Source organism: Mastigoproctus giganteus, chromosome 8 (genome assembly GCF_048544385.1).
Source record: "Mastigoproctus giganteus isolate SK-2022 chromosome 8, ASM4854438v1, whole genome shotgun sequence".
Taxonomy (NCBI): domain Eukaryota; kingdom Metazoa; phylum Arthropoda; class Arachnida; order Uropygi; family Thelyphonidae; genus Mastigoproctus; species Mastigoproctus giganteus.
Genome location: NC_143582.1, coordinates 116,812,469 through 116,839,038, shown reverse-complemented (window position 1 = coordinate 116,839,038; position 26,570 = coordinate 116,812,469). Strand labels below are relative to the sequence as shown.

The following is a 26,570-nucleotide window of genomic DNA, read 5'->3' as shown; positions in this document are numbered from 1 at the left end:
CGAACATTGGGATCAGAAGATTTAAAACAGTACTCCAGAGGTGGAAAAGAAGAATAGAAATCTGGCAGATCATCCCTTTTCGCATTCCTGTAATGATAAACAATTTTTATTATTATTATTAGTGGTTTTTTTTTTTTTTTTTTTTTGCGGATTCTAGGGTTTCCCCATTCGCCGCTTTGTCTTGTGGTGAGGAAGCGCCATCGCCGGCCGTTTGTGCGTAGTGTTGGAATATGTGAAGATGTGTTTTTTTTTTTTTTTTGTGTTGTGTGGCCGGCGTCAGGCGATTTAGCATCCGGGGGACAATAAACACGAGTTTGATTGTCCCCTGCTCAAATCTCTAGCTGCGCAGAGGCAGTCCAGATTCATCTTTTAGCTCCTGCTGGGCGACCCCAGAACTGATGGTCTGGGGAAGCCCTTGGAAATATAGGAAAGGAGAGTGGATGTATAGTAGGAAGAAGATGGGGAAGGTGGGACTGGGGGAATATAGTGATAGAAAGATGGAGATGGTAGTTAGAGGCATCCACATAGAAATAGGAAGGAGGAGTTGTTAGTTAGTGATAGAGTATGTCCAGGAATCCCACCCCTTCGTAGGGGTCAGCATTGCAGACTGCACCCTCGGGTGGGGGTCAGTAGCTGAAATCCCACCCCTCAGTAGGGGCAGCAGGCAGTGAAGATTCAGCCCCAGGTGGGGGTCAGCAGCAAATTTTCCACCCCTCAGTGGGGGTAGAAGCAAAGATCCCACCCCTCAGTGTGGCCAGCAGGCAGCAAAGATCCACCCCCTCTGTAGGGGTCAGCAGGCAATGAAGATCCCACCTCAGGTTGGGGATCAGCAACAAAGATTCCACTTTCAGTAGGGGTCAGCAAGCATTGGAGGTCCCATCCACATGTGGGGGTCAGCAGGCAGCGAAGTCCCACCCCCAGGCAGTCTCCAGTCAGCAGTGAAGATCCACGATGCTCTGAGAATGGCCGTGTGAGATAAGCTTCATTGGAGAAGAGACCAAGCTGTGATCTGATGTGCCCAACGTTCGCCGTGTACTTTGAAGGATTTTTAATGAGAAAAGATCAAAATTGTTGTATTTTCTAGTATTCTGGAAAATAAATAAATAAATTTTCTGTTTCTACTCCGGGACGACCGCATGATCAGAGGAGTTCACAAAATCGAAATAATACAAGACACAGCACCGTATTTAGCAGTCACGGGCTTGAATCCCGGTCACTCAAGCACGTGTACTTATGTATCCCCGCGCCTGACCACTCAGATACGGCGACCGTTAGAGAAATGAACAGGCTGGGTCTTCAGTAATTTCAGAAGTACCATTCTTTTCCACATGGTCACTGTAACTAGAAAACCGAAGCCAGCTTCACCTGATAGGAAAGTTAGACTGGAGGAAGTCGAATTTAAAAGAAAGCAATTAAAGGAGTTGAGTGATTCGTGGATTTGGGAGAACGATAGAAGCAGTAGGTCAATTTGACAGAATGTAGTAAATAGATTTTAAGACAGAAGAGATCAAAGATAGGAGATTCTAAATTAGAAAGTCTCCGACAAGGAATATGCACAATTTCACCTTTGAAGCAGCAAAATCCAAGATAAAATATTATGAGTAATGTTTGAAGCAACCTATAACGGAGATTCTTTCAGAAAAAGTAATTGAAACTTGTAGGTATAGGTTCTGCGGACTGTGAATACCATTTTTTACTAATAAAAATCTATATGATACTCATTAATCAACTTTGAATAAAATAAAGGGATAGAAGGAGAGGAAAGAAAAATATGGATTATAATCTAGAGTTAAAACGAGGAACTGAAAAAGGCACCATGGAGAAGAAAGTGAGAGAATCACCAAGTTTTTCACGAGATCCTAAAATAAAATATAATCCTTGAAAATTATACTGAGCGCACAACAAAGAACTAATTCTGGCGATGAAATGTTACTTTATTCCTATAACTTGGAAATCGAAGACACTTTATTTGGATTTGCTCAAAGTTATCAGGCTAGAGAAAGCAGAATAGACATAGGCACGGATTGCGACTGGAAGCTATCGCATCGAGCCTGTATAATCCCCCAAGTCAGTCTCGGCACTTTGAATCCGGCTCGCGAACCCTCTGTTACAGCAGGAGCGAATAATGTAGATTTTTAATTAATGTTATAAAATTAATTTTAAAAAATCCCTGTAGATTTTTAATTAATGCACACTCTCTGTACTTGACTTTTCACATGGTTCTAGAAACGTGAAAATAAAGGAACAGTTTTATGCGGAAAATTAAAAATAGAAGGTAACGCACCCACGGTGCCAATCTTGCACATTGTGGTACTCTCCAAATTTTAGTCAATTTCTAAATACAGTACTGTGAAACTAAAGCTATGTGAAATGCAAAAAAACGCCAGTATTATTCCGAAAATAGTTAAAAGAACTGTGAATAGAAAATTTCTCAATTTCTTGTGCTTCATTCGGAATTTATGCACTTTTAAACCATTCATTTGGTTATAATAACAGTTCAGTATAATGGGGTTTTTGTTTTTTTTTTTTATTTTATCAACTAGCCTTACAGCGAAATTTTTCTCCAGCAATAATTTTCTTAACAATACATTTTTTGAACGATTTCAAAGTATCATTAGATATTGAGCAAAAGAAAGGTTCTTCATAAATAAAGATGCGGATGTTTGACTGATGTATTCCTAATATTCATGTATTCATATTGTTAATTTCTTTGCCTGTTGAACTTAGATAATTGTGTAAATGTAACCCTCCTTCTTAATTAAAAAGAAACCCCTTGGCTTGTAGGCCGTCCTTGGGTAGGGTATACACCATACCCTGATTTAAATAAAATATATATATATAAAAGTTAAGTCTGTTATTTACACTTTGAATTCAAATGTTGCCTATTTCTTAAACTTTTGATGCAGTTTTGTACCATCCTCAAACTGCATTTGATAAATGACTACTTCAAAAAAAAAAAAAAAAAGTTCTTTAAATAACGATGAGTCTACGATATAAAATAAGACTGATGCAAGAACATTAAACAAATTCATAGTAATGGCTTTTCTACTGATATCTAAACAGCAGATAGGCGTTCTTTTAAATATCCGAAATGGTAACTTTATCAACAATCATTTATTTTATTTTGTTTTTCTGTTAAATGGAACTACAGACTTTACTTTGGAAAGAAAAATTCTTCAGAGAAGACATCTGATTAGTCATGAGTGGCAGTCCACTAGTAATAGGCGGTCTCGAAGATGTCCACTAAATGACTACCTCCCTGTTCACTTGATACAGTAGTCATGATGAAGACTCCATATTGTCTTCAGCATTGTCAGCTCCCACTGTGTAGTAGCAGAAAACTCTTGGCTTCGTGAAAGAATTATAAATGTTCCTTCTTTTCCTATGGACTTGGGTACATCTTCGGAGTTATTTATGGTGAGGGAACATTTTGAAATGAAAGAAAAATACGACTGCATAAATCAGTAGCAACAGAATGGAAATCTATTTATTGACCTCCTCGAAGTATTTTTCAAAGGAGATCTCTCTCTCTCTCTCTCTCTCTCTCTCTCTCTCTCTCTCTCTCTCTCTCTCTCTCTCTCTCTCTCTCTCTCTCTCTCGGTGCACGCGTTTAAAAGAAGTAAATTAAATGATGTGTAGGGTTTGCCTTGAATTTTCAGACTTGGTGAACGTTTATTGAATGAAGCAGTGTGTGACAGCGTGAGCCAGTGAGTTGGTTACATATAACTAAACTTATCTTATTTAAAAACATTTGAGATGGAAAATTATAAAATACTTTCATTGTATATTATTAAAGTACAATAAAAGTATTTTATTCATTTCTTATCTCGGGGTACAGGGTGAGCAAAGATAATCCTAGTCTTGAATTGCTTATATTTATTGAGGAATTCACTTTACGCATTGCTTCTAATATCAAAACACCCATGTAAGATGGGATAATCATTTATTCATGTGAAAGCATATTCAGTACGCAACCGAGAGTAATTCAACATAATTGAGCAATTCAACCAACCTTGCTTTTGAAGCACTTCCAACAGACCTTTATGGAAATACTGTTTTTTTTTTTTTTTATTATGTTCTCCACAGTAGGTTTTATTTCAGGTTTCAGTTACTTCTACCAAATGTGACTGACTTCTGAAGCCTTCGTGGGTAGCACAGTTGGCATAATCATTGTCCTCTCCACGCCGGATGGAAAAGATCTGAGTTCGAATCCCGTCAACGACGCAAAGAATTTTTATGGGTCTTTTTTTAAAAAGTGTTAGTCGGTCTCAGGCGAGGGTAGCATGGTTTTTTCTTCCAGAAACTCGTGTTTTTCGTACAATAAACAGCAAATCGTCCACAGAACTTGCACATATTATATACGGCACAATATGGCCTGAGCTGCTGATGCGGCTAAAACCCTACAACAACCAACCAACCTTACTTTTGAAGATATTGCCTTCCAGTAATTCCCGAAGTAAATAATGTCAGAGATCCAAGTTCGTTAAACTTGGAAACGCTGTACTCGCTAAAGTGAAATGTTCAGGATCATCTAAGGATACAGGATATCCATTCGAAATGACCATATTATGAAAAATGTTTGCTTGAAGGAATCAAGGACTACATTTTCTGTATGTGGCCTTCCATTTTGTTGTAAAAATACTTCTCGCATATTAATGCGAGAAATATTTTGAATAAATGGTCGCCATTCACCAAGGGACAGTGAAAGAGTTTTTTCTAACAACGACACTGACTGAAACACACCAAACTGAGCATTTTTCTGGGAGCTTATGCGTCTAATCGGGCATTGGCGCAGCTATGCCTAGACGTTGATGGCCACTATTTACGACATATTTTGTAATTGGCTAGATTCTAATGACCTCAGATATGCTGCTACCAATATGTTCCTGGCATGTTGGCAGTGACAAAATAGGGATTATCAAAATTCTGGGTTCTGTAGCTGGAAAATCTATGATATATATAAATATATATATATATATATATATATATATATATATATCATAGATTTTTTTTTTTTTCATTTGTTGTATTTGTATTACAGTAGAACCTCACAAATTTTACATCCTTGGCATATGTTGAATTTTTGAAAATTCTGGAATTTTGAAGATTATGCACATAGCATAAGTATTCAGTTGCAATTGGTTATTTTTATTAGATCCAGAAAGAAGTATAACTCTGATCCCTGTGGTCTCCACAGAACGATGATTGCCGGTTTGGTCCAGTGGTTAACGAACTTGCCTAAGCAATAAAGCTCGCAGGTTTGAATGCCACCTTTGGTATGGGTGTCACGACTGTCCAATATTTTTTTAATATGTGGTTTAAATTCTTGATATTCATTACAGTGACCTAGTATTGAATGTCTCGCAAAGTGAATGATTTTATACGTTGCAAATACATAGTAACAATGGTATAGGTCTAGAAAATTCTATAAAAATAGAAATAAATTTGTGTTTCTAAATTAATAACGGATCATAATGCATAAATATATAATTAATAAGCTAATACATAATAATAATAAAATGTATGAAAATAAATTTACGTTATTTTATATTAATTTATATAAATTAATAGGTACCGTATTACTTATCCTTTGACACATGAAATGTTCTAATAATTATTGTTTTAGACATTTTCAATTACGTTATTAATTAACCTGTTAATTAATTAATTAACCTGTGAAATAGCTTTTTGTGCGCTGGAGTTAGAAGTGGAGTGATACTAAAATATTTTATAAATGATAATATTTTATAATAAATACTATTTATATGAATATTTTATAAATATTATTCCATTTCAATAAATAGAGATTGAATGTTTTTCAACCGTAAAATATGCTGCACGAACAACGCCTTTTATATTTTCATAATTGGTCTATTGATAATGATTATATTAAAATGAGAAATCCTATTTAATTTATAGGATTTCTAGAATTTTTAACACAGGAAAGAAAGGGAGTTAACAGAAATACCTTCTTCCTTTGTGAAGCTGTGATGGTCTCGCCTGTCTCCTTATGTAATCTGACATGACGATGTCATTTTCAGTTGGTTTGCTGTCCAGACTTTGTTATTTGGTTTTTAGGAGCATTAGCAACTAAGGCCATATTGCTCCGGGGGATACGGGGTGGTCATTCCCTGACCTTTCCGCATCCTCCGTATTTGGTGGGCATGGGCTCAAACGCCGGTCTAATAAAGAAGCGTGTGTTACGCACTGCTGCTCCTGCCCAATTAGCTACGGAGGTGCCCCTACATACTGCGCCAATGTGTTGTTTGTACAGTTGTGTGTGTGTGTATTCAGATTTTAATGTTGTGTTCATTGTCACTTTGTTTTAACTTTACGTGTCTAAATTTTAATGCCTTGAAGATCTGCTTTAAATCTTTTAGCTAATAGTCAGCCTATGCTGTATATCTTAAAGAAATGCAACAACGTTTCTGAAGGTTAAAGTCGGCTGAAGTACTGATTTTGAAAAGTCCTTTTACAAACTCCATTTTCCGCATAGTTTTCTTCCTGTTGCTGTAATGAACTTGGAGAACGTGCCGTGTCATTAATCTGCTCAGACCCACAACACCGACAATGTCAACAAGCCTTTTTCTTGAGTTAGAAGGATTTTGAACACAAATCCGCTTGTTTAAGATATTGATTTCTGTCTCTAATTAAAGACCCTTGTACTTTTGGTAGTTTCTGTTGAGATAATCAGCATTGTGCAACAATCTCCTATTAGTTTTGTAAAGGTGGCTGCATGATCTAATTAGACACGCATGCACAAGGATAACCTTATTTTATTAATAATTTTATTTCTGAAGATAAAAGCCTGATAACTCGGTATTCTGTTATATATAAATGATCCGTACTTTTAAATTAATTATTGCCATAGCAGCATGACGATAAATATTTTTCGTGTTTTTCGATAGGGATTTTCCAGGTCATCTTCATAAAACGACCCGACTTTTTGAATCTCAGCATCAAATGGAATTTTTAAAACTATGAAACTCTTCTATGCATGAAGTGTTAACCTCTTGTTTTCTTTCTTCTGCGTTAGGAAAATATAAATGTCAAAGGATTAAAAGGATAATCCATGGAAAGTAGCACCCGAAAGTTGAGTAGATGGAGAAAAGTGTGGATGTTCACAGACCAATTCGCACGTTGTGGTCATTATCATTTTTTTTATTTTTTTTATTTTCGAAGCACACGCCATGTGTATGAAACCCTGTATAATGTACGTTGGTATCTTTGAATCCCTAGCTGTGTTGAAAATCCTCCAGAAGGCCGGTGATTTATGTTACTCTTTGCAGATATAAATATTTTTAACTTATTGACCTCTTTGTTCACATATCTGAAGAAGGTTTTTGTTCGCTCTACTGTACTTAAGTGTTTCAAACTATTATGCAAGCGATAAATTGTTTTCAATAAAATGTTTGTGACTATTTTGAACCAGCAAACTTTGAATTACACCTGCTATTGTCACAAACTGTAGTTCCGAATTTTGTATTCTGCGTAACGTACACTAATGTAATTTGTAAAATTAGTGTGTAATTTTTATAGATATTAGAAAAAAACGTTATTTAGAACTACATCTTTAAATAAAGATGCAATCATCCGTGAAATTTGATCAAGCAAGACATTCGAGGAAGATTTGAATGAGTTCTTTTTGCATTTGCGAAAAAAAAAAAGTCCACTTCCTCGCATTATTCAGCTGTTGTCATACTAATGTTAAGAACGTTATAACTTATTTCACTAAAAGTTTCAGTTAAAATCCCTTTATTTCCTTAAGACTATGCTTAGCCTCATGTTCATTCTTCGAAGTGCTGCAGTGAACTTGTTTAAATCCCCACAACCTCCATTTTACCTTAATTTCATTGATGAAAATGTAATTGAGGTTTTCATTTTTTACAGAGAGCTCTTGAAACGTTTTATTAATCTGAATTTAAACAAATTTCGCGAGTTTAAATTTTAAATAACTTTTATTTTTTCGGTATATTTTTATTGTATAATTTTGGTCTTAATTTAATAATTATAACTTTAAAGTCATTGGTCCCTTGTAGAGACGTGTGTGATTCAGCTCCTGCTTTATAGTGATTTTAAGTAGTTTTTAAATGGCATCTTTATAAAATCTATGTATTGGCATGTTCCATAGATGACTATCAAGCAACTCAGATGGTTTTTATGAAGTCTTCATCAAGATAAGTACTATTTATTTAAGCTTAAACTTTTAGTCTGCAACGTTAGTATCTGAGCCTTTGTTTAGCATAGCTACAAACAGCAACGTTATTGACTTTTGACCTGAAATTCCTACCTTGACACAAAGCTGTTCGTGACCTTGACAGTGTTCCTGCTTAAAGTCCTGCAGCCCTCTAGCAATTTTGCAGTCCGCCACTCCCACGTCCGAACTGTTTTGTTATTTCTTCAGGCTTAATACTCTTCTCTTCGATCCCCTGCTGTGTCAATAACAGCTCACCTGCTTATTTGTTACATTCTTTTTGCTAATATTTAAAGCCATTCTCAACTCTTCAACATGCCACCCAAAGAAGCGGTTTCATGCAATGTCTGTCAAAAAACAGTACGGAATTGGGTTATCTGCAAGGGAATTTGCAGTATGGTTTTTTGTGATGCATGTTCATTAATAAAGAACTTTTCTAAATCCAGTAATTTAAAAAACAATTTCAGATGCCCTTCATGCAAAAGTACTAACAAGGGGAATGCAAACTTACAGTCTCCTAATCAGCATAAGCTGAATTCCCAAGATACCCCAACAGATGCTGATCTCCTTAGCAACGTTGACCATCCCTCGTCTTCCCCCGTCAAAATAGTACAATCTCCTAAGCCCTCAGACCATACAAGGAAGTCAACTAAAGATGCCTCCGCCCAAACGGATGACGCTTCCTCTCTGTCCCCCCTGCCTTCAACAGCCCCAAACAATGATCGCTCATCTGCCTCTCTGGAACATATGCTGAGGAAACAATTTAGAGAAAATGAAGATATTAAACAACATCTTTTTCGTATTGAAGATCAGCAATGTAAATTCTACCACTTGCTTCTCGAACTAAAGGCTATGGTCGAAAGCCATCCGGTGCCTCACCCTTCTTTTCATCAGACCTCTGCAGTTCCAGCCCTCAGCCCAGATGCTGAAGAATTCGTTCCAGAAAAAACAGCTCCGCGATACCAAAAATCAAGCTCTAGCTCTCTTTCTGTCCGAGAACACAATCGTGTTTCCTCGCAACGTGTTGACACAGGAAGACAACCTATATCCACCTCTATTAGTAATCAACAAAAACCAAGCAATTTGTACGTGCACTATCAAAATTATCGCACTGAGCAATATCCTGAAGTGCCTTCCCATAATGGCTTGCTTACAAACTCCCCAGGTTTTAAGTTTCCTCGCAAAAACAACAGAAATGCAAGCATAATAGGAACAAGAAATGTGCAGTCTTGTATTAAAATTAGAAACAGAAATAGTTCGACGCTTAGAAATAATAACATTTTTATTAGCAGGCTAGACCCGAATACTACTTCCCAGCAGATGGACCAACTACTATTAGAGTTAGAAATTCCAGGTAGAGCGTTCAAAATAAGAACGAAACATCCCACATATTCATCATTTAGAATTGAGCTAAAGGATTGTGACATACAACAATATCTAAATCCTGATATCTGGCCAAATGGTCTACTCATCATGCCATTTTATGGAGCTATTGGAGGATCGGTCAACAACCCTAGTGAAAAGTTACCAACTAATTCTCAATCTGCTGAATTCTCTGCATAGCTAGAGAATAATATTCCTAATTCTCATCTTAATCCATCATTTAACTTGCCACCTAATACATCTGTTTGCAAACATCCTTCTAACACAAATGTCCATCTCAGCATTTTTCTTCAAAATGTAAGAAGCATAAAAAATAAACTATCTACGCTTATTTCATTAATGGTTGAAGAATCGCATGACATCATATGTTTAGTTGAAACGTGGATGCAGGAATCTTTACAAGATGTCTTCCTACTGCCGAAGAATCTCAGCTACACGCCATTCATGACATCAAGAATTAATCGTAGAGGTGGTGGGGCAGCAATAATTTTAAAATCCAAATTTAAAGTTTTGAACACATACAACTCTAATACTTTCAACTTTGAAGGAATTTCCCTACTAATTCAAGTTAAGGAATCTCTGCTTCAAATTTATAATATTTATATTCCGCCTGGACCTACTGATGACATCATTAATGAAGTAATAACCTGGATCACCACTGTTCTTAAGCCTCAAACTAACATCATTATAATGGGCGACTTTAACCTTCCCCTGCCCAAATATAATCTACAAATGAAGCTGCTGTCTGACTCATTTTTAGTTCTAGGAGCAAACAAAATCAATGTCCCTGTTACAAGAGGTAATCAAGCGCTTGATCTTGTATACTCTAACTTTCCACTGCATGAAAAACTTAGTACGAACATTACATTTCAATCTGACCACAAAAGTATAGAACTGCAAGCAACAATTTGCTGCAGGAATCCTCGCCCCCTTCTGGAAATCACTAAAAGAATATCATCAATTAAATTCCTTCAGAAAGAAAAGTTTTTGCAGCTCTTAAAATACTACCCATGGGATTCTCTCAAAAATATTCCTATACAGGACGCCACCTTTCTTCTTATAAAATGGCTGAATCAACTGAAAACAGAGTCGGCATCCAAACTTGTTAGAATATCTTCTCACTCCAAACCTTGGTTCCAATCCCACCTGAAACCATACTTTAAAAGTAAGCAAAAATACCACAGGCAGTGGAAGAAATACGGCACTTCATCAGCACACATAAAATATAAAAAGAGCAGAGCTTTGTTTCAACTCAAAAAAATTCAGTCATACAAAAATTATGTTATGTCCACGCTAAAGCACAATAAAAGAGCACTTTCTACAAAAACAACAGCTACCTTACAGCATGATCTAGTTGTTGAATGGATAAGATGCAATATGAAAACAAGCAGATCTGACATTTTCACTGAAGGTATACAAAACAGATTTATAGCATTTAATTCCTATGAACAAGCAGACAAAGTGCAACATGTGTCTCCGGATCAAGCCCTGCTAGTTAGCCAACTTGTGAACAAAAATACAGTTCAGCATGCAGTTAACCAAATACGCCCTGATAGTAGTGAAGGCCCTGACGGCATCCCTGGTTTTATTATTAGATTGTCCAGCGTATACATCATTGATTCGTTAGTGCATATCATTTCCAGGTGCATCTGCCAGCCATTCCTTCCAAGACAGTGGAAAACTTTCAGGACTACGCTGATTCCTAAAAAAGCTTGCAGAAATAACCATTCCGGCCATCGACCAATTGCTGTTTCGTCAATAATCACTAAAATTATTGAAAAAATCATGCTCCCATATCTTCAACATGCAATCTTCGCCAAAGCACCTGTCAATATGCATTTTGGTCCCAGAGGGCGCTCCACAACAACAAGCCTAGCTGACACCATTGTACGCATCCAAACTGCATTTCAAGACAAGGCACAATGCGACGTATTTTATTTTGACATCAAAGGTGCTTTCGACAACATAGATCTCGAAAAAGCTTTTCAAATACTAAAAAATCACTTTCTCGTTGACGCAATGATTATTTCCTATCTTCAATACAGCCTAAATCGCAGACTTCTCCTCTTCCCCACTAATACTGACGATATTCTCGTCACAACCTCAACAGGCATTCCCCAAGGAGCCGTTCTCTCCAGTACAATATTTTCAGCATCTCTTCAACCACTTCTACAAGAAAATCCAAATCTACTGGCATATGCCGATGATTTAAAATTATTTATAACCTCCAAAGCCAGTGATGATATTCGCAAAGTTATCAATGATGCGAACTCACAGATTTGTGAAATCATCAAGTACCTGAAAGATCTCAATCTGAATATAAATGCAAGCAAATCTGCTCAAATTACTTATTCCCTTCAGAAACAACCCAACCACATAGAAATAAAAATTGCAGATGTCCCAATCCCAAATGTTTACGCTCACAAAGACCTTGGAGTTGTTTTTGATAAAAATCTCTCCTTTAATGCCCACTATTTATATGTTGCTCAAAAAATTCAAAAAGCAAAATGGTTAATCAAACAAGAAACAGCAGCGATTCAAGACAGAAAAACAGTCATTAAGCATGTTCAAAGATGCATCTTTCCCATTCTGTCCTATGCTTCCGAAATCTGGTCTGGTGCTCCCCAAGTAACCGTCAAGAAATTCCTTGCCCTGGAATATTGGGTTCTTAGATGGCTCAACAGGAAGCTTCGCTTTCCCCATACAATATCGAGGCAACAGCTTTATAAAAACCTAAAAACAAAGCCTCTGCAACAGATGATCAACGAGTCTGGAGTCATGCTTCTTGCAAAGATAATCACCTCTGCATGCGATTCACCAAATTTAGGCAATATAATAGCTGCCCCCAACAGGGAAAATACAAGAAACCAGCGATTCAAATCCAGCCTCTCCAGGCTCAAACAAATGGACAGAATGTTCCCCAATGCATTTCTTCACCTCATAAATCATCACAACATTGATTGCAACAGGTTAATCAACTCTGCAGCCTACAGGAGTCAGATCTCCGATGAAATGAAGAAAAATAACCCAACCAGTAATGGCAGCTGAAAGCTAAATGCCCTGTTCTGCAATTTTTAAATTCATAACTAAAATTTCTAACCATTGTTAATATCTATATAAAACTTGCTATGTACATATACTTTATATCATTCCTTTGTATTCTTATCTGCCCCTAGCCATGTGCTGTGATGGGCTTGCTGTATTTGCAATAAATGAATATTTATTTATTTATTTTAATTGGATTCACTGAAAATGCAAATATTTTAAATAACAATTTAATAATCCCTTACTATAAATCGGACTTCAACTGACATTTAGCGTTTCTCGCACTAACAAACAGGGCCCTTGTCTCATACCTGCCTCATACCTTATATTAGGGCCCTTATATTAGGACCTGTTGCTTTTTGAAAAAAAAGATGTGCGCAACTTGGAGGAAGTTTTGGAAGAATGCACACATAAGTCCAAGGTATTACTTATTTTTCTATTCTTTTCGTTGTTTTTAAAATTATAAACATGAAATTAAAAAAAAAAAACTAAATTGGGTTCATTAAGTTTTATTGCGTCACTGTAAAACAAAAAAGGCACGACCCGGAGCTACACAAATTATTTCAAGATTGTAATCAGCCGATCTCAGATTTGATCCGCGTAAGTTATGCTTGTTTGTACATAGTTTACTCATAATAATCGCAATATATAGTTTTACATAATTTGTTCCTAATAATCACAATATTATATAAAGTTATAATTTTATAACTTTAATCCATTTCGAAAATTCTGGTTTAGCATTCCAAGGCAGCGCCTTTTCCAAAGCCGAACAAACTCATGCCAAGATAAGATCCCACAGTTCTTCATTTCACCCAGTGAAAATTAGCGCTTTTATATTTTTTTATCTTGATTAATTTTTTATCCTATTTGCTGAATTAATTATCAATGATAAAAAAAAGTCAGTCAGTGCTATCCTCTCCTGAATTAGCTGGTCTCGGGTAAGGCTAGTATGATCCTTTCTCCCAGAAACTGGGATTTTTTGTTCAGCAAATCGACCACAGATTATACACGATTTACAGACACACAGTATACTAACCCTTCATACCTTAGTTGCTTCGGAACCAGCTCTACAGATAGAACGTTGAACATTTTCTTCCGAACAACCTGAGAGCATGTGGGAATCCCATCAAAAACTGTCCGCAACTTGGTAATAATGCGCCTGTTACGGTAGACCTAAAATCTAAAACAGCAAATGAATTTAAAAAGGATATAGAGCATTTAGTATTAATAGGTTGCCCTTGTCATATTATTAATTTGTGTGCTGAAAAGGAATCTGCATTCCTTCCCGTGAAAGTGGAATTACTTGGTGGAAATTTACTACTATGTAGGAAGTAGTGTCAAAAGGAAAGATAAATTCAAACAGTTTCAACTAAAGTATGCGACTGTAGTAAAAAAAAATATTTTGCTGCATGTGTGTATTGGCTGCCTTTGGTTAAATTTGTTACTAGACATAGAACAGTAGCAACCTTTGAGAAGTCTGTTTTAAGGAAGGGGTTACAAGTGGTGAGAAAAGCAATATGAGCCCTCTTCAGAGTTACAAATTGAAAAGTACAAGCATTCACTAGTAAGTGCCACTGATGCATGTAAAAATCCATTCCTTAAGCCGAAAATTTTAAAATAAGACGATGAACTTAATCAAAAGTACTTCTGATGTTCTGGTAAAAGCAGACCTAAACTGACCAGGAAAGCTAATAATTCTAGGCAATATTTACCTCTTTAAATCATTTCTTTACTATCCTGGGACGTGCTGCTTCATGTTTAATTTCGTTTCTTCCCAACACTCTTAGCATCTTTAACCTCGTATTAAATTTTCTCACTCAAGCAGAAAGTCAGTTTATGATTCTCTTCAGGCTTCAATAAAGCAGTTTATTTCTTTTAAATGCTCTGCTAAAGCTTGAAATTTTGATTATTGAAAAATTGATTAAAGCTTGAAATATTGATAAAGATTGATTTACGAGCAGAGCTCGTAATTCCAACGTACCTTACATCTATATACTTAGGTCATTACACGTAGATATATTGAAGATTGTTATGTGAAAATTTATTTTACCAACAGTTTCGAAGTCTTACACTTACATTTTGGAAATTAGTTACAACAGCAGACTAAACCAGGTGGATGAATCTGTTCCCATTTGAAAATCATGTTCTTGTAAAATGCTGAGGTAGCACAAATTTCATCATTTTCAAATTTGAAATTAGTTTCTGAAAAGTTTACAGTACTTCTTGGTGTCAGTAAAGATGAAGCAATAGATGTTTTGCAACACCAGTTCCGTCACTTCTAGTGTCAGAACCTGCCAGACGCTATTATGAAAGAAAAAGGGATGTACAGTGATCCTTTGGTTGGAAAACGGAGTGCACAAGAAAGCTTGAAATATAGCGAATTAAACCACGTCATGCTTGCCAGTTTAACTATAACTATTAACTGTGCCGATTGCTAGAGAATATACCCCGAAATTAGAAAAATAAGGACCGAGTTCAAATCTCTTTCTGATGACGCTTTGGAAATAATCTTGACAGCCAAGTTTAGATAGCAAGGCCATTGTCATGAATAAAAGTTTGGCTCAATGTTTCTGAAGAGCAGAAGTCTGCAATAGTATATTTCTTGAAATAATCTAAATTAAATGTCTAATATCCAAAGAGAAATCTGCAGACAGGAAAACCTTAGGTAAACTAATGTGTAAAAGCATACTAAACCGGTGACCATTCCTGTGGGTGTATTTCAATATAAAATGTGTATTTTGCCAGTGAATTTTAATTTCTAGTGGAGTGTTAAATTTAAGTTTTCCAAATAATCTCATCTCCTTTTTTATCTCCTACTTTACGCAAAAAAAACAAACAAAAAAACCGGTTATTTCCCCTGTTTTGGCCTTAATCTCTTAGCTCTCTTTACTGGTGCTTTCTCGTAATCAACCTTCCTCTGTCTTACTCCAACAGTTGCTTTATTACACTCTCTTATCGGAAATCGGAATAACGTCATTATCTGTATCTGTCCTATGGTTGTTTCCTTTGCTCAATCTAACTAACTTCACCTGTCATCAATGTTGGCTTCTTAAGTTTGTGTAATTTGACGATAGTTAGGCTTCAAGGATAACTTCAGTAATCGTAAAAATAATCATTTATTTTATATAGGGGATTTAGTTACTGTTCATAACAAATTAGTAAAAAAATTCGTGTTAAAAATATGTATTCAGGGTATTATTTAAGTAGTAATATTGACACCATGAAATCTCGCATGATGTAATTCATGGAATAGTAGATAACATTTTCTTTTATTTGGTGTGGGGAAGTGTCAAACTACACAAATCTGGTCTCAATGACCGGACACCATGCAGTTCGGGATTCTAGTAGAGGGGTGCAAATTGTTTTGATCAGTTAAGTACAGGTGATAAATAACTCATCAGAGATAATTTCTCATGTTCCGTTCGTTCTAAATTTTTAGTTAGTGTGTGAATTTGTGTGCATATATATATATATATAAAGTAGGTAAGGAATATGGCTAGTGGTGAGTAGGTAGTATAATGAAATCGAAGTCGTATAATGTAACAATTTTATCTATAAAATAAAAGTAAAAGCAATATATTGAGTACTTAATACTGCAAATTCGCTGATTTTAACGTCTTTGTCAAGGGTCAGCCGTCAAAACCAAAGGAAATGCAGCAAAAAGTAAGGCCACTGTTTCTAATATGAAATATACGCAGCATGTGGTAAATACAAAGAAACCAAGTTATAATATGAACGTGTATGGAAGCCAGGTTAATGTATGGAATGCTGATGTATATTTCATGACTGACCCGACAGAGGGCAGAGAAGGGCCTGACGTAGCCCAGTGGTCAGGGCGGGAGTGCATATCACCCGTTCTCTGAGTGGACCGGGGTTCAAGCCCGTGACTGCTAAATACGATATATATTTGTTATTTACGATTTATTGTAAACTCTACTGACTTGGTTGTCGTGCCGGAGTATAAACAGAAATTTAAATGAAAAGTAGTAAAAATTAATAAATGCAAAAAGTAAAAGGTAACCGCAATGGCTGAAATAAGGAGTCAATAATAATACTGTAGTGCCATGCCGGGATCAAGGAGTAGGTTGTATGGCATAGACCAACACACTGCGTTGGAAAGGAAGGTTGTGTACTCGTGTCAGTGAATATGTAGTGTGTAAAAGCGACCTCAGGCGTTGGAATGCAGGTTAAAGATGCTAAGTGTGTTGGGAAGAAACGAAATTAAACATGATGAAGCAGCACGTCCCAGGATAGTGAAGAAATAACTGACAAAGTAGCGTAATTTTGACACTGAACCTTGTATAAGGCGAAAAAAATCAATTATAGCAGAAAAATAGCATTTTTGATATTGCTTTCGGAAACCTAATTGTGCACAAGAAATAAGAAGGTAGGGTATCAGAACAGTGGAAAGTAATATAAGGAGGAGTGAATATAGGTGTCCTGGGGGACAGTTCGAACCCTGAACATAGTTCTGGGAGTGTGCCTCATGTTTCTAAGCCAATTTTGTTAATAATGGTGAAGGAAAACCATTATAATACCATTTAAATATTATTACCTTTTATAATAGTGTAAATTACAATTAAAATACAATATCAGTTATTAAATAAAATACTCCTTTGGTAGCCAATCGGTGGGCGCAGGTTTCCCGATTGTGATACAACACAGAGGCTAAGGGGTATAGTCCGTAGATTATATACACAGCCTGAATGCGGAGGATGTCAGTTTGCTAATATATTTACAATATCTAGTGGGTGGTTGATCAATTTTTTTATACTTGAAGAGCTTTGTTGAAGTGATAGCGAAGGTAGGCAGCTGGAAACATTATCCAGTAGCTTATTATATAGAATTCTGATATTGTGCATGATCAGTCAGTTATTGCTACATATGGTTGCTATTCTAATGTACTGTGAAAGAATGGCATTTGCATGTACTGTACTTCGAGATGCTGGAGTGCCAGTGTGTAAAATCTAATATATATATAATTATTTTAATTTATTGTACTAGGCAGTCCCAGCCAACCTTTAGCAACCAGTCACCATACATTTTCAGTATCATACAGGTTAAAATTTTCAGTATCATACAGAAAATGAGGTTCAATAACAGGTAGACGTGTGTAGTATAATATGTAGGACTGCTCCCTAACGCTAATTCAGCGTCGCCATGGTCACACACACTGTGATGACACAAAAACTCTGCGGAAGAGCGAAAAATTTGTGCAGTGCTAAGCATATGCTGTGTATGTGTTGTTTAGTTGTTTCTGGTCACTTCGCTACCAAGAAACAAAAAAGGAAGGAGTGTCCTACTACCCGTCTAAACCACGAGGAGGCGGGCGCACACCATAGCGCGAACCATGGCTAACTTTAGAGTTTAATGTACTGAATGCACAAACCGTTAAAATAATAATAATTATTATTAAAAATTAAAAGAACAAAATTATTTTTATTAATTTTTACTAAACTGCCAACAAATCCCGTACCAGTACAAGACTGGTGCCAGCAAGAACAAATGCAATAGAGAAAAGAACAACAGAAAAAGGAAAAGTGAAAACTCAACGGAACAGCCGGAAAAAAAAAGACAAGAATTAAAAGGAAATAGAGAGGGGGGGGGGTATAAATTTCATGGAAGAAATTCTGCACCAGCAGATAATCCTGCCTGCAGTAGATAGTAGCCAGGAAAACACAGTGGTCATTCTGCGACGTTAGAATTAAGAACTGTCTCGAAGTTGATGACGAAGGTGGTTACATGAATTAAAGAAGATTGTGGTATCACGAAATGAAGGCGCTGAAGTTGATGGCCTGAAGTAAAGGTGTAGTGGCAATAGGAGACTTCTAGGAACTGAAGTACTAGTGATGAGTTGTCCACCTCTGATGAAAACATTGAGCAAAATCTTGAAGATTAAACTCCTTTTCCCATTAAGCATGCTGCTTATTGGGTTAGAATATATCATTCTCCCATCTTCTTCTTGTCTTTCCTATGCTTTATTTTCCGATGGGTCTCCAGTACATTACTGTTTTGCCCACCTGTTATTATCCATCCTATTTATGTTTTCCCCCATTTACGTTTTATTCTGTACTGTTTTCTGATTTCTTCATTTTTAACTTTGTGTTTTGTTAGTCATTTTGTTTAATGCTTTCATTTTTATGGTTTCATTTATTTGTTTTATTTTTGCTGTTGTACCTCTTGTCTCACCTGCATATGTTGCTACAGGTCTTATTATCGTTTTATATACTTCAACTTTAGCATCCGACTGATGTTTTTATTTGTTCCAAATTATATTACTTAACCCCCCCCCCCCCACACACACGATATTCTATTCGCTTTCTATATTTGTTCTACTTCTTCATGATTTATTCCTGAAATATTTATCTGTATTGGTTTTTTTTTTTTTTTCTATCATTTTTCCTTCCAATTCTAATTTACATCTGCGTGGTTTTTTTGTTGTTGTTAGGCCCTTCGTTTTTCCTGTGAATATTTCCATGTTATACTCTCTTGCTTTTTTTAATAAAATGATGTGGCAGTCTTCGCAAATTGTTTTCATTTTCTGTAATTAGTATGGCATCATCTGCATATCAGATTATACTTAATTGTTTATTTTTCATTCCAATTCTTTTATTTACTCTGTTTTACCTCATTAATTTATTCGTCATAATGGACGAATAAATTAATGAGGCCTGGTAGGGTTACCCTGCCTAGGATAACCCTACCAGGGGCTTAAACTCCTTCCAGTATAGCTCTAGGGGTCATTGGGATACTGAAACCTCCTCACCACGATAAGGTAATGATATAATCCATGAGGAGGAGAAGATTGAACTTTTTTTGGAATCAAAGAGAGATGATTTTGGAAAGAGAGATGATTAATGGACGAATAAATTAATGAGGCCTGGTAGGGTTACCCTGCCTAGGATAACCCTACCAGGGGCTTAAACTCCTTCCAGTATAGCTCTAGGGGTCATTGGGATACTGAAACCTCCTCACCACGATAAGGTAATGATATAATCCATGAGGAGGAGAAGATTGAACTTTTTTTGGAATCAAAGAGAGATGATTCACTGCCAGGAGAAAATAGTTGCCACATGGCAGACAGAAGCTGACGAAGATCGAAGTAATATGGCCATGTGAAAAGAACATGTTCCTAAGTCCTATGGATTGCCACAGTTACAGAGGGAAGAATCAGATTGATTAAATATTGCAAGTTTAGTGCAAAAATAACAATGATCTATTAGAAGAAAGAGATTCGGACAGAACCATTTTATAACAGACTTTTATAAAGAAAAAGACACAGATGGGATACATTTTCTTGAGACAATACATTTGAAAGAGGAGCGACCTTGCTAAAGTCGAACTACGTGGTTACAGAAACTGTCTTTTCGGTATTAGAATCACGAGAGTCATAAGATGGAAATTCGTACCTATCCATGCATTTTATTTCTCTCATTTATACTGTTTCTATTTTTCTCTTAAATCAGTTAATTTTACGTTCCGAATCGGATATGCGAATTCTAATATGCTTTCGATACTGTCTCCATTCCTACTCTTATAGGCATCTTAATAGAATATTTTATAAATTCATATTTCGTATTGGCGTTCGGTATTTGCCTTCTATTGGCAGGGTCTTGCGCCTTAATTTCAAAGTATCTAACCAAATTGTCAGCATTCTGAAGTCCTTACTACAGCTGAGACACACTTAATTATAGCCAATGGAACTCACCGGAAAACCACCAATGCAACGAGGGGTGTACCTCAAGGTGGGGTAATGTCGACAATCCTCTTTGCAATCCTATTTGACCCATTCCTCGCAAAAAATCCAAATTTTAGATCCTTCGCTGATGATCTAAAATTTTTGTTTTATCAATTCAAAAGACCCCAAACAGATACAAAAAATTAATAATGAAACCTCCAAGCAAATTCAACAGTTAGACTTCTTCCAGCGAGCTGGACTCCAACTAAACAATGCCAAATCAGCCCACATTACAATCACGAAGAGGAAGGTCAAGAATGACATCCAAGTTACTGTTAATGGTGAGACAATCCCCAAAGTTTCATCTCATACTGACCTGGGACTAACGTGGGATGAAGACATAAATTTCAAGGAACACTTCCTAAAGGCAAAGAAGACCTATGCTGCTTTCTGGGCTATCCGCCAGGAGCTCGCAGGCTGTCACAACACCAAACTGATCGGACAATACATTAAAAGATGTCTCACACCTATACCACTATATGCCTCAGAAATCTGGTCCTCTGCATCTACCTCTCAAACAAATTTCTCACAATGGAATATTGGATTCTGCGGTGGCTGAACCGTCTGGGAAGAAACCCAATCACCATCTCGAAATCCATTCTCCTAGTCAACCTAAGGGTGACCTCCTGGAAGCTTACAGTCCTCAAAAAAAATTTACCAACACTCGCCAAGCTCCTAATTCGCCAGATTGATGCCCATCGATAGAAGATATCCTCGCACTCAGAAGAGCAAGAAATAGAAGCCATCCCCCACTTAGGATGAAGCTATTTAACCTGGACTCCCTAAAAGGAATGTTCCTATGTAACACCATTAAACACTTCGACACCTTCTCCATTGATCCGGTAAGGTTTGAAGTCAATAAAACAGAGAACCCAAATTATGGACCAAATCACCAGGACTGCTGTGAAAATTGAGCCGAATTTTTTTTATCGGAAATTTGTGTGATATAAACAATTAATATAATGAAAAATAAATATATCTGTTATGTTAGTTGCTGAAGAAAACATATAAGTCAACCTGTATATTTATCTCTTCAATTACTTAAGATCTATTTTATTTCAAAGTGAATACAATTAAGTAAATGTAACTTACAATTAAGTAAAAGTATTTATCTATTTAATAATTATTGTAACGATCTGAAAATTTATATAAAAGTGTATGATGTATATTTCAAAATATCTGTACACCCCCCTAACCCGCTAGCTGTATACAGGGGGTGCTTGAGTAAATAAACTGATAATAATAATGAAAGAATTACGTTATGAAAGACTTTATTAGGCATATCTACACTTTTCATGAATTGGAGCACTCTCTCAGTTACAGCGTTATGTACTCGTACCGTACCATAAATAAATGTTTATTGTGAAGTACAAAATTACAACACAATATCCCATCACGGCGACGAACGTCAGGGGTTTACATGTGGCAGCTTTTAAAAAAAGAATAAAAAACGGCATGCAAGTACAATATCAGGATACAAAATACAGCATACAAATAAAGAAGGGTACAGATACAAATACAGAAAACAGTTTAGCAGTAATTCAGCAGGGCTCCAGTGATGACAGATTTGAACTGGGGATGGGAAAACGTAGAAAGCAAGTTCACCAGCGCATATTGTTGGCTTCAGGAAGCTGCATTAACCTGCTTACTGAATATGGATATATAGAATGCTGGTTGCCAAGCATGTGTTGTCAGTTCCGGGAACATGCGTTACTCGAAGCCATCAATATATGCCAGTCTATTTGCGAACTGAGTGTTAGTTACACATACAAGTAAGGTTGCCATCTTTCAAATAGGTAAACTTTGCAAAAGTTTTGATTATATTTTAAAAAAAGGCTGATAATCAGTTAACAAAAACACAGCTAACTGACATAAACACTGCAAAATGTACCGGAGGAAAGACGCGCGAACCGACAGCATTGTTTCTGCCCATTCACCATAACACCCTTTCATTCCTACAGTCAGCGCCCAACAACACAATATCCACCGTTTCAGCCGCTAATCTAGCAAGCTTAAACTAAAATTCATCCAGTAAGTAGGCGGATTAACACAACTAGCGATGACCAGCCTTCACACGCCACTACTGTGTGAGCTCCCATTAACTTACGTGATTCATTTAAGCTGCTTGGAGGTGCTGGTTCCCGAAAAGCGGACCGCTTGTGTTCTGTGTGTGCAATTCAGTGCGAGAATGAGCAAGGCTAAGGTTATTTTCAACGCGGCACTGTCGCACCAGACGTGTGGGTATATCTTGGAAACTGCAACTCTGCTGGACTTTTCACACATTATTGTCTCGGGTGTATCGACGATGCTCCAATTACCATATAACATACAATTACGTCAGTCCTGTGGTTGTACACAGATTGTTGCTGTAAGAGGCAAACAGAGGCTGATAAGACTGGTGTAGTAACAGAAAAGCTACAGTCAATCAAATAACACCATACTACAACAGTAGTAATCAAAGAGGCATTTCAGAACGCACATCTTTTTGTCCTCTCAGTGATGGGGTATCGCTGCCGACGACCGAACTGGGTTGCATTCCTGCTAGCAAAAAAGTGTGGTTCCAGTGGGCTTAGGAACACTGATAGTGGAAGACTGCAAAAAAATATATATTGCCTGGTTTTCCAAATCCCGGTTCTTCTGTTTCATGTCAGTGTCATGCTGATGAGTAGTCTGGAAGTATTTGGGGTTGCTTATCCTCCCATGAACAATGCTGATGGGAGGACAAGAATAACGAAAACAGCATCAGTCCACTTATCTAGCCAGATGTCAGTGACGGCGTAATAAATAAATAAATGAATCTTTATTGGTCCTACCAAAAAAAAAAAATAAATAAATAAAATAATAATAAAAAGATAAATGTTGGTAAGAAACAAATTCCCTTCACTGCGGTATATGCCAGAGTATTAACGTACACGAAACGAGATGATGAATGGTTGAATAATTTTTACAATTAAATAGAAACTTGCAAAATAATGTTTATGCATAAAATTATTAATATGAATCATACTGTCTATCTTCATAATCTTCATGATTTGATGTTGGAATGAATAATTGGCCTTTCAAGTGCAGTTACGATATTCATTAAACTTTGAACTGACGTCAGGGCCCTGGCTCCTATAAAGCTATTTGCCATCTTCGATCTGTACGTTTTCAATCTCAGGGATTGGGATTTTGTGACCTTTAAAGCTGGCGGCGGTTTGCCACTGACAACTGCCAGAAGCACGGTGATTATATTACCCCAGTCATCATCATTTCTGACTTATCATCCATTTTCAGGCAGTAATGTCCGGTAGACGCTGTAATTGAAGTTGTTATGCATGTTGCTTCCTCCTTAATTAGGGGGATATGGTGTTTATTGTTTTCCCACTCAGTAGCCAGATTTTCATGAAGTGCATTAGCAGTGCCAAACGATGCAAGAAAGCAAGTTCATACATCATCAATCAGCCGAGAGGAAAAAAATAATAATAATAAATACGACACCTCACATTTCAACTATTCATTCCCTCCAATAGTTTGTCAACTTCTTCTTTGAATTTATTTAAGCTATCAACTTCCACAACAACAAGAAGTTTTTTCCATCAATCAGTTCCGCACATCTATTCTGCAAACATCCTTCCTCGGTTTGAATTTGTGTCCCCTCGTGTTGTAGTCTTGAGAAAGAGGAAGAATCCCATTAGAATTGAGCTTCCTTGATATATTCAAGCCTTAAATGTTTCAGTCAAATCACCTCGCAGGTGCCTAGTCTCCAGATGCTGCAATTTGCAGAACTGAAGCCCTTTCTTGGAAAGAGCATCCCTTTATTCCCTTCACCAATCTCGTGTCTCTCCTCTGTACTTGTTCACATTCTTCTTAAAATGAGGCCTCCATACTTGTATGCAGTACTCAGATGTGTCCTGACCAGTGCCTTATACAATGGGATAATCACCTTTTCCCTGCTAGAAAAATTCCTGCATATCATTGGAAAAATCCCCATGAGCTGTCCTGGCAGCCTATCTGCATTGCCCAGAAAACTACATATCTGATTGCACAATTACCTCGAGGTCTTTCATTCTCCACTTCCCTGAGTGTAGTATTACACAGTTGCTACGTTACTCTGGAGTTACCACTACACATATGTAGTACTTTGTATTTATCAATGCTAACCTTCAATTGCCATTTCTCAGCCCATCCCATCTGCCTAACTTTTCTAGATCCTGTTACAGTAGCATACTGCCATTACTCTCGTTAACAACCATACTTGGATTGCATACTTAGACATTAAGCTTGATATGCCTTGATCAATATCATTGATAAATTTAAAAACTATAATGGGGCCAATACCGAACCCTGCGGTACTCCACTAATAATATCAGTCCACGAAGAGTAATGTCTGTTGATTACCACTGTCTTCTCCCACTAGTTCATTAATTCATTAAATAGTTCATTCTTTTTAGAATGAACTATTTACGTTGTAGGTGAATTTTTCAAAGAATTTTTCGTTACTGTTTTCTGTGGATTTAGAGCCAATCCAAATTTCTGTAAGTACATGAATACAGAAGTTCATGACTTATCTGCTCGCACGCGCAATCGGTCAACAACTGTTGGGTAGTCGTATCTTAATACCACCTACAGAATGCATACATCATCTCACTACCCTTGCAAAACGAGATCAGCATGGCAGTAAAAAGAATTTTGGAGAAGACTCCACCTTGCGAAACTCCTGTATGGGCTGTCCTTTGGAGGATCTTCTCGTCAGCATTAAGATGCGTGCCAGTAGCAACTACTCGAAATGTAGCACGTTTTCTTTTATTTGGAAGATGTATTGCAACAAATGTAGTCAAGTGCATTCAGACTATTGAAGGCTACCTTTATGTCAGCATAAATTATTGAAACTTCATTTATTGCTTGGAAAACATTTAGTACTGCGGTTTGAACTGTAAGGGGAGAGTTTTTGTGGTTCATATTGGGCCCCCGTTGATACCAGGTGAGGAATATTTAGATGCTAGAGATTGTTTCCCACCAGGCGCATCCTTTCATGGATGCAGTATATCTATCTGCGAATCAGTACTTCCAACAAGATAATAAACCATGTCAAGATCGGAATTATACAGAGATGTTTCCAGGATCATGAGTGAGTTCATCCTATTGCGGTGGCTTCTCCAGTCACCAGATCTCCAGCTAATGGGAGACCAGTGAAACTAGCTCATCGGAGTAGACACCTGCATCTGTCCACTTACAGCAACTGTGAAGAGTCAGTGAGCTAACGTGGGATATGGACGTATTCCTTCGACACGTTGTTGAATCCATGACGCGATGAATCCAGGCTGTTTGGAAAGCTTGGGGGGGGGGGGTATACTCACTATTAGGTAGGTTGTAAGTGTAAAATACCGATGCGAATAGAATTATTTACAGAAGCTGCCAGCAGTTTAATAAAACCTAACATTATGAAAAATATTTCCCCTAATTCTTTTAATTCAAGTTACTTTTTCATAACTCGAATTAATAGAATTAGATTTATAATTTAATTAAGGTGACTGTTTTTGTGGTCTCGTTAAACGTCATAATATGGCATTTTGCAATATGTATCTTAACTAATTTTTATCCGCCCAAATACTAGAAATTTGTAGGGTGTTTTCAAGAATTTGCAGCATTGCTTCTTGTTATGAAAAGAAATGAATATCTCTGTAGTCTGCGTGTATTAAGACTCTGCCACTCTGCGAAAAATGAATTTTAGTAACGTCATTGAATCATTTACATACATGTTACTATAATACGAATTGGTTTTAGTTAATACAATTTTGACAGAAGCGTTAACTTTTACATTTACGTTTTGTTACTTATTTATGACGCTCAGTGTTTAGTAATAGTTATGAGATGTTAGTTATAATTAACAATAAATAATGAATTGTTGAAAACTTTCGTCTTATTTAATAAGAGCCGGGTCCATCTTATTTGGTGTCACCTTGAATTTTTCTTGTTCATGCTATTATTATTATACCGTTTGTTTAGCAAGAACGATTCCAGGATTTTCTGGGGTGGGAGATGGGAGAGACTAAAGCAGCATTCTGGGAAATCATTATAAGATTTGATCATCATGTAGTTGAGGGGACTATAGCGCCCCTTTAGGCCCTACCTGGGACTAAATAATAGTGATAGCTTTGGGCTCTTGCTGCATGATGCCTGGTAAAAATACCATCACGTCCACAATCTTAAGAGGGTTGTTCATGCTTC

The 26,570-nt window shown here is 36.8% G+C and overlaps 1 protein-coding gene across 3 annotated transcripts in view; it reads left to right on the top strand.

Annotated features, from left to right (window-relative positions):
• Positions 1–26,570, top strand: part of LOC150081781 (opioid-binding protein/cell adhesion molecule homolog) — a 718,769-nt gene that overhangs the window by 137,133 nt on the left and 555,066 nt on the right. The window lies entirely within an intron of this gene.